Raw genomic sequence first — 9,934 nt, forward strand, 5'->3', positions numbered from 1 at the left:
GAAAAGCTTGGTATTAATCAATCAAGCAATAAAACCAATGCTGTTCTGCACAGAAGAAAATACTGTAGAGTATGAATCAAGTTTGGTTTATATTTGCAAAGTAAGAGGATTTAGTTTACAAATGGTACAGATTGTATTTAAAATTGTAATATAAATGTAATTAAAACTGAAATAATAATTATTAGCTGGAATTAAATATGCTAAATTTTAATANCAAAAATAACTTATTTAATTTCTCTGCTTTCACACTCGGCAGAGTGCACATTTTCGAGTAAATCGAAATGTCTGACACCTAAATACAGTCCTATCAACAGGAATCTTTGTCGGCACATAGCCCATGTGATTCCCTAAAATAATTTTTTAAATTTAGTTTAATCTCTTTCTACTGAGAAATTCTCAGTTAAATTTACATAAGTAATTAAAATATAAACTGCTGTGAATTTTGCTTTATATCGTGTTTATCGGCTGATGAATAGAATAATTTATAAATTAGATTTCAGTTAATTAAAGTACCTCAATATATCTCCATCATGATTAATTCTTTCGGAACGAACTTGTCTTTTTGGAATTTCAATTAATCTATCTCGTGATTCACGTTTATAAATACGTGATAGATGTCGCTGAAGCACACCATCCATTTTTTCAAATGATGTGAACAGCTATAGAGAATATAAAATTATCATTTAAAAAAATTTCACATTCTTCACTTAATTTGCAAACTATTTAATTTTATCATATTTTTAGAAAAACTACTATGCATATGTGGCTAGAACTATTTCTAAGATTATCAGCACAAAACCTTTCTCACTAATTTCTAGCCTTATTAACTTTTTAACTTTTAATTAACTTATTAAATTTTTAGAAAAAATCTGTTATATCAAAATTTGGATCAAAAACAAATATTATTTTTATACAATTTTGTTTAACATATTATTAATTTTCACTCACTTCCTTTTTTTGTCTGCTATGTTTTCGATTCTATTTGTAAACCCAGGCAGATCGTAAATTCAAAATGTATTCTAGAATAATGATGCAAATACAGTAGAACCCCGATTATCCAAGATAATGTGAACCAATGCTACCTTGGATAATTGAAAACTCAGATAAAACAGATGACCATGTTTATTTTAAATTTAAAACTATGAATATAAAAGATTTACATAGTAGCATGTCTTCATCCATAATGCCTCCTGCAATGCTGCTTTTACTTCTTTTTATGGCTTAAAACAGCAACAAATGATCTCAGGCCATTTATGATGAATAGATTCACACAAACACTACATATCTGAGTGTAAAATGTGGCATTTGTGTGAGTCCATCCATCATAAAAGATTTGAGATCATTCTTTCAATGTTTCGAGTCATCAAATGAGGTAAAAGCAACATTACAGGACACAAAAGATGGCTTACAGCAATATGCCCTGAAGCTATACAAGCAATAGAAAAAATATATCATCATCCAATAAATTCTTTTGAAGGTGGCTGTGCATGAGCTAAAATGAAAAAGCTTTTTATCTGTAATGAAAACTGAATGTAACCTGATAAAGAAACAACAGAAGAAAAAATCAATACAAATTTGAATTTGAATAGACAAATGCTATTACTTTGTGTTTCTCAAAATTATCTTGTAAATCATGACTAATAATTAGCTTAAAAAAAGAATAACATAATATAAATAAAATTTAATTAATATAAAAATTTTNCCTATGTTTAAAGTGTTAAAATCACTTGAAATCATTCTCATATAATTAAAAAACATAATTTTAGGATTTCAGAATACTAGAAGTTATATATTTATTATTTCAACAAAAACAATGAGGTTATAAATAAACATAAAGCCCACAAACTCTCTAGAACATAGAGGTTACTGAACTCATTCAACATATCCTAAAATTGGATAATTAGCAGCTTTTTGGTTTTATAATTTTATTTACTTTTATTTGTATTTATTTTATTATAAATTCTACTTTTTTATTTGTTATTTTATCCCGTATTTTTTTTGTAATTTTTAAAATACAAAAAATTTATACAAATTTAAATATTTGAAATATGTATACTGAATGCTGCATTCTCTTTTTAAAAACAGCTGATGATGGTCAAAATATAACCTGAAATTTTCTGTTATGTTCTTGGTTTCATAAATCAGTTGTTTTTCTATTTTCTATTTGAGTTATTTGAATTTTTTTACTAAGTTATATAGATCTTTTGGTTATAATTTAAATATCTGAAAATGATGATAATAGCAAAAATCATTAAAATTTTAATTTTTAAATGATTGCTTTTATAATCTGTGTTACAATTTAAAAAAGAAGAAAGTACAAAGTAAGCCCTCAAAGGAATTGATAGCTGAAAACAGTAAAGCTTCTTAGTAAACAATATCTTTTACAATATTTGTTGAATATGTAAACACTAGTTGAATTTTCACCAAGCAATTTTTAAGTTCAAAGTTACTTTCAAATAAATATGATACTAGAAGTAAGTATAGTTGTTTCAGCATGATAATTTTAATAATTAGACAGTAATTTAATTGTCTTATCCCTGTCCACAACCATGCAGAGTTTCCATATGTGAGTCTGGCTGAACCCATGATGGGTATGATTAATAAATCCTGTTAGCACCCAAAGAATGGAAGGTAGATTAAAAAAAAGCAGGAAAGATGAAGACTTTTTAAATTTAAATACTGTAATTCTAAAATCTGATTATTCACAGATCAATAAAGAATATGATAATAGAAAAAAATTATTATTTATTAAAACATTTATTATTATATTACAAATCTCACACAGCAGAAATCTTTACAATAATGAATAAAAAATATTAGTAATAAGTAAAGTGCTAAAATGAAAAAGCTGTTTATCTGTAATGAAAACTGAAATGTAACCTGATAAAGAAACAACAGAATAAAAATCAATACAAATTTGAATTCGAATAGAAAAAAAAAAATGAAACATATTGTATGTAGTAAATGAAATAGTAAAAATAAATATGTAAACCCTTAAAAATCCAGCATTAATTTTTAAAAATAAGTAAAATTAAAAATTAATAATGGTTTTTAAAAGCTTATTTATTTATTTTTAATTAAAAAAAAATATATATATATATAAGAACATAACATTAAATAAAATATTTTCAATTTCAAAACTTTTATAGTAATAAACAACATACCTTTTTAAAATATGGCAAAGAGTGCGGATTGACACAACTCAGCATGAATTGTCAGCCAGTCAATTTCGCCAGCTGAGTTTAGTTTCTAAAATTAATAAAGAATATCTAAGAATTATTTATAAGTAAAACCATTACTGTTATGAATAAATACAATATGCAATATATTTCATCTGAATTTTAAATAATTTAATTATAAAAGCAAATAGAATAATAATATAAATACATACAGGTATATCACATAAACTGATATAACAGAATATCAATAGAATGTTAAGCATTATTATAAATGATTTATTTACTTAAAAAAATTATTTTATATTCTCTTTGGAACTGAAAATTCAAAATTTAATTTAAAATAATTTAATGAATAAATAACAGAAAATGTCAAAAACTAAACATTTTAATGAAAAAAGAATTCCAAAAAATTTTTCAGAAATCTGTTTTAATTTTTTTTAATGTTGCTTTGTAACAACTTTCTATAATGAATAGAATCAGTTGCAAAAACTATTCATTAAAGGTATGCAATTTTAAGAATATGAAGAATAAATGGAAAAAAATTATTTTAAATACTAAAGGACATGAATTAAGTGGCCTAATTGAAAGGAAGGTTTTCTGCTATTACCAAAGTCCTTTAAATCAGATGTATTTTGCAAACATATATTAATAACAAGCTTACAATGTACCATAGAAGATGTATTAAAACGTTATTATAATATAAAAGTAAGAATAAAATATTGTAATATAATGCACATTAAGTAATTTATACTCATTGACCCAACATTTTTATATGCTGTATTTGCAAATTAAAAATTTTTTTACTTAACACAGATTCTACTCTATTCATAATTCCAAATATTTCCTTTAGAACAGAAATTTTTTGTCCATTAATGATGGGTCTACCATAATTCATTTACAGATTTTCACTACTCTTCACATCCTTGATAATTTTTTTTCCTTAATAATGTTTTCAATTAGTAACGCTGATACCTTAACTACTACATCATTAGCTCAGTGGGCCTATGTTTAAAGTGTTAAAATCACTTGAAATCATTCTCATATAATTAAAAAACATAATTTTAGGATTTCAGAATACTAGAAGTTATATATTTATTATTTCAACAAAAACAATGAGGTTATAAATAAACATAAAGCCCACAAACTCTCTAGAACATAGAGGTTACTGAACTCATTCAACATATCCTAAAATTGGATAATTAGCAGCTTTTTGGTTTTATAATTTTATTTACTTTTATTTGTATTTATTTTATTATAAATTCTACTTTTTTATTTGTTATTTTATCCCGTATTTTTTTTGTAATTTTTAAAATACAAAAAATTTATACAAATTTAAATATTTGAAATATGTATACTGAATGCTGCATTCTCTTTTTAAAAACAGCTGATGATGGTCAAAATATAACCTGAAATTTTCTGTTATGTTCTTGGTTTCATAAATCAGTTGTTTTTCTATTTTCTATTTGAGTTATTTGAATTTTTTTACTAAGTTATATAGATCTTTTGGTTATAATTTAAATATCTGAAAATGATGATAATAGCAAAAATCATTAAAATTTTAATTTTTAAATGATTGCTTTTATAATCTGTGTTACAATTTAAAAAAGAAGAAAGTACAAAGTAAGCCCTCAAAGGAATTGATAGCTGAAAACAGTAAAGCTTCTTAGTAAACAATATCTTTTACAATATTTGTTGAATATGTAAACACTACATAAAATATTTTATTTGACTATAAATAATTTATTATAGAAAAACATTTGTAAATAATTTGATATAAGTTAATCATCTAAGTAACTGCTTCTAAAATTTAATGAAAAATAACATTTTATTTAAATTAAATATAAGTTACTAGGATCAGACATTTTATTTTCAACAATTAATTACAAACAAGTTCAAATACCGTAAGACTGGAATAAAGTAAATCAGAAAAACACAAAGCTTTTCCTTGCATTTTGGAACATTAACCTGAAGAAGATCTAAGTAAATCGAAAACGTTTGTATTTTATCTGCATTAAACTATACTGGAATTTCATTTACAAGGTTCACTGGTTTGCATTTTTACTAATTAATAACCCAATTAAAGAATAACCTAATAAAAGAAAATATCAAAAATTTTGAAAATAATGTCATAATTTTTTTTGTAAATTTTCAAATTAAACTGCTTATCCAAATAGATTTAGAATCACTTAAATCTATCAATTAAACTAGTGATAGCCAGCTGTAGAATTGTCTCTTGCACAAGTTAAATTAATATTTCAATAATTTACATAATCTTATTAATTATATTTTTAATAAAAAAATTTTCCTATTTTTGTTTTCTAATATGTTTGCATTTAAAATATTTTATGTATAAAATACACGAATATACAGGATAATCTTGACTAATGTTGTCTTATTCAGAGAACTCTGTAGCTACAACCAATGACACCAAAATTTGTGTGCACACTATTCAAAGGATGTGGAAAAGGATTTTGCAAAGAAACATTTTAGTTCCAAAAGTGGGTAAATGGCACTTCAAGACAAAGCAACAGAAACACAATGAAAAAGCATTTATGCTTTTGTATGGGGACATACTGTACCAGTACAAGTTGCACAAACTGATTAGCAATGCAGGGAATGTTGTTCAATGTGTTCCCCATTGTTTAGGTGTAAAATTTGAAGACAATGAACTGTACAATGTATTCAACCATGTATTCAATATTCAATATGTTCATTCAGCTATGAATTTCCTGTTATTTTCTGCACTTCCTTCTCTATCCTCTTTCTTATCTAGCAAACTGTTTTTTTATTTTCTCCAATTGCTCATCTTTTAAATCAGCTAACCACAACTGTTCCCAATGATGCTTTGCACAGGCAATGCTATACTGTCCTTTAAAGTATGTCAAACTGCAACATTACCATGATAAATCATATTCTTTAAATGGCCCACAGCCAGAAATAAGGTTTCCAAATTCCCAACATTTTGAAACCTTCAGAAATTAAGAACAGGAAATCATATTTCCCAAGAATTCTCAAAATAACCTTTTATATTTAATTTTCATTGATGATCTGTAATAATAGCTAAGCTTCTTTTATATGTTATTTTCAGGTCTTGCTTTGAATATAATTTGGTTATGTTTTCATTGTTTTCATTAAGTAAACACAACCAACATTTTTTTTTATTAAATTATTTAAGTAATAACTCATAATATTAATGCATTTGTAAACAAATGGATGAAATTATATAAGATAATGTCGTAATTTTATTCTAGAATTACAATAAACTTTGATTCAAAAAAAAGTTTGACTAATTTGAACCCAAATAATTCAAAGCTGCGTTTTTTTGTCCCTTGAGTTTCAAAATAATGAGATTTTACTGTACATCACAATCATCAGCTGCAAACAAAGTGATTGAATGTGGTTGGTAGTATCGGTTGTCACTTTGTGGAACTGATTCATTGTGGAGAACAGAAACAGTTTTCTGTTTACATAGAAAAATATTTATTTTTACAATCCAGGATTTGACTAAAATGTCATATTAAGGTGAGCTACCTTAGATTTCTTTAGTTAATTTATCTGAAGATGACTTTGTAGTCAAATCCTGGGTTATGAAAATAAATATTTTACTGTGTAAATACAAACTGTTTTCCATTCCTCATGACCAAATGTGCTCAATTTACAAGAGTTAAAATTAGCTGGTTACATGTTATTTAATTCTGATGTCACACATGCATGATGATGTGTAATATTGTAACACAATGTAAGTTTATATAGCAATAAATAGGAAAAATGTCTAAAAGATACATTGTGAGTAGTACATTTATTTCCCATTGTGGATATTACTGGGATCTAGGAGCCAATTTTCCCACTTTTTCAATCAACTTTTCTCAGGATTTGGGAATGGAAAATAAAAAAACATTCCTGTCTGGAAAACCTATGTGAATTCAGATCCAGAAAATGTAGTGGCCAGATGGACAGAAACCAACAGCTAATCACCTGGCCGTCAGTGAAATGTTGACACAGAAGTTGCTATATTCTATATGGCTATGCATGTCACATTTCTTTGCTTGCAGCACTATTTACCTTGTAGCAGACAATTTTGGGACTAACATATTTCTTTTTCACATCCTTTGAATAGAATGTAAATAAGTTTTGATGTTAATCAGCTTATTGCTTGGATCTAAAGAATCTTCTGAACAGAACAACTTTAATTCTGATCACCCTGTATACATACATTTCATATATCTATACATATTATCATTGCATTGATTAATAATATTTCAGATTAACTTCATATTAATTTTACAAATTAGCAATTATGACTGGAATCATAAAATAGCAGCTGTGATATCAATAAATCAACTCTTAACTTCAATTTATTAATTGTTAAAATTAAATCATACTTTTCAAACATTTTGGAAATTCTATTCTTTTGTTTTCTTGAAAATTATAGTTGTAAATAAATTAATCATAATGTGCTATATCATATTTTTATTTTTTATAACTTGTAATGACTTCTGTAAGACAGCTTAACTTTTAAATACATTATTTTAAATACAAATATTAACTCAATATATTTTAAAACTTTCTAATGATAATATGTTAGTCATTTATAACTTTGAAGATTTAAGTAAGTAAAATAAATTCTGATCACATATAACTTCAGAATAAATCACAATGATGATGTAGTACTGTGTAGACATTTTTAGTACTGTGGATAATCAAATTTATTATTGTAGGAAAAACAGAAATTAATAGTCTAATAAAGAAATAACCTTAAGATTCTTAAGACATATGATTCTGAAAGTACCAACAGTACAAAAAATGATGGTGACCAAAAATTTGAATGACTTCTTGATTATTGATATTTTAAATATTAATTGTTAGAAAAATTATGAAAAACAATTTTCATCAAAATTTTGATGATAAAAACTTTCACTGAAAAATATATATAGTACAGTATATTAAATTATTTAAAAAATATTAAAAATTTTAAATAAGTAAACTAAGTGGCATCTTGTTAAATTCATTCTTACATGTCAGAACACATTACTTCCATCTCCTGAAGAATTTTTTACCCAATGAAAAAGTACATATATATATATAACTGCTGGTAAAATTTCAGCTTTGAATGAGGCAGTTGAGACATGATTATCAGAGCATGGCCATAGGTATGAAAAAAGTCAATGGAACCAATGGATTACATGTGACTCTTTGAGAGATATAGCCCCGAAAATTGACGTATCTAGAATTTTGAAGACCCTCAAAAATGGGGTAAAATTTAAAAGTGAAAAAAATCCAGAACTATTTCTCAAAACAATGCTAAAAATTAACTGTTTTCCAATTTACTAGAGATGGCTAAAAGCTCAAACATGAGAAACAGTATTGCACCAACTACTACAAGGGAACGATCAGAGTCACATTACATAACACTGTTAAGTCTATTGCATGTTTAAAAAGCAGCTGATTTTGGGAGTCTATATCCCATGAAGAGTCATACGTAGATTATCAATTCCTTTGACTTTTTATATTCCTATGACCACAGTCTACAACCCCAATAAGGTTCCAACTACATTATTCAAAGCAATAATTTTACTTATTTCATGACATTCCATAATCTAGGTGTTTGTCACCATCACCTATAAACTTTTTTACAGTTCAAAAATTATTATTATTATTAAAACATTTACCCAACCAAACATCCAGCTCATGAAACACAAAACAACACAGAAAAACAAACATTTTCAATTGCATTTAGCAAGCACCATCACACAGGAGCTTCCTCTACTTAAGTACCCGAAAATGCTGGAAATTTACAAACAACACAGCTGTCAACTACAAGGACGACAACACATCATCCCCAACTCGGAGGGCATTTTTGGATACTTAATATTAATTTTACATCTCGATACAAACACACAACCTTCGACTGCCAATCAGAGGTTTGTTTTATATTTTAAATTATTACATTCCATTGTCCATCCTATTCCAATATCCATTTCTGAATAAGTTTTTTAACTTGAAGATGATTAAAAATATTCATTTTTCTCCATCATTTATTATTATTATTTAGTGGAAAAAAAAGTGTGTAAAGTAAGATGAAAATGTAAGTTCTTTATTATCATAAATCAACTTCTCAACTTTCTGGAAACAATATAAAAACACTCTACTTCAATTTTACACAAGAAATAAAGGAATAATTAAATAATTCATAAAATACATAGGAATGAATGGAAAAATTATAAATAATGAAACATTTTGTTTTATAAACCACATTAAAATTAATTCAGAATCTTTAATAATATATTAATCATAATTTACTTGGATCAATCTTCATTTAATTACAAATTACAGTGACATTCAAGTATACACCTGATCATCACACAATACATTTATGACGTCATATAATGGGTTGTCTGGCTAAAAACATAAGACAATATTAAAGTTAACGTTGTCTATGACAAATTCTGTAAACAGTGTAATTGTACACCTCACACACCTTCACATATGATGCAATTATAAAATAACAACGGAAATTTAAACGAATATCTCATAAATACACACCTTAACAAGGATATCATGAACGGAATCCAGCCCCAATAATCTCTCATTTATGAATGAAATCTTAGAAAAAATATTACGAAGTAAATAACCTTTACTCCGAACTGTATCACTCCCCGAGCAAAACTAACAACGTAACCGAAATGGCGATACGAAACGGAAAATTTACATTAAATAAAAAAAAACTATTAAAATGATAATTAGAACGATATTTA

General features: G+C 25.9%; 1 long non-coding RNA gene across 1 annotated transcript; it reads right to left on the bottom strand.

Annotated features, from left to right (window-relative positions):
• Positions 1 to 516: 516 nt before the first annotated feature.
• Positions 517 to 9,858, bottom strand: LOC111619518. The gene is made up of 3 exons (XR_002755766.1): positions 9,723 to 9,858; positions 3,165 to 3,249; positions 517 to 659 (listed from the first exon to the last, which is right to left on the bottom strand). It is a non-coding gene; the product is annotated as an uncharacterized LOC111619518 (long non-coding RNA).
• Positions 9,859 to 9,934: the final 76 nt, after the last annotated feature.

This window comes from Centruroides sculpturatus, unplaced genomic scaffold (genome assembly GCF_000671375.1).
Source record: "Centruroides sculpturatus isolate CEXI.00-Female unplaced genomic scaffold, Cexi_2.0 scaffold179, whole genome shotgun sequence".
Classification (NCBI taxonomy): domain Eukaryota; kingdom Metazoa; phylum Arthropoda; class Arachnida; order Scorpiones; family Buthidae; genus Centruroides; species Centruroides sculpturatus.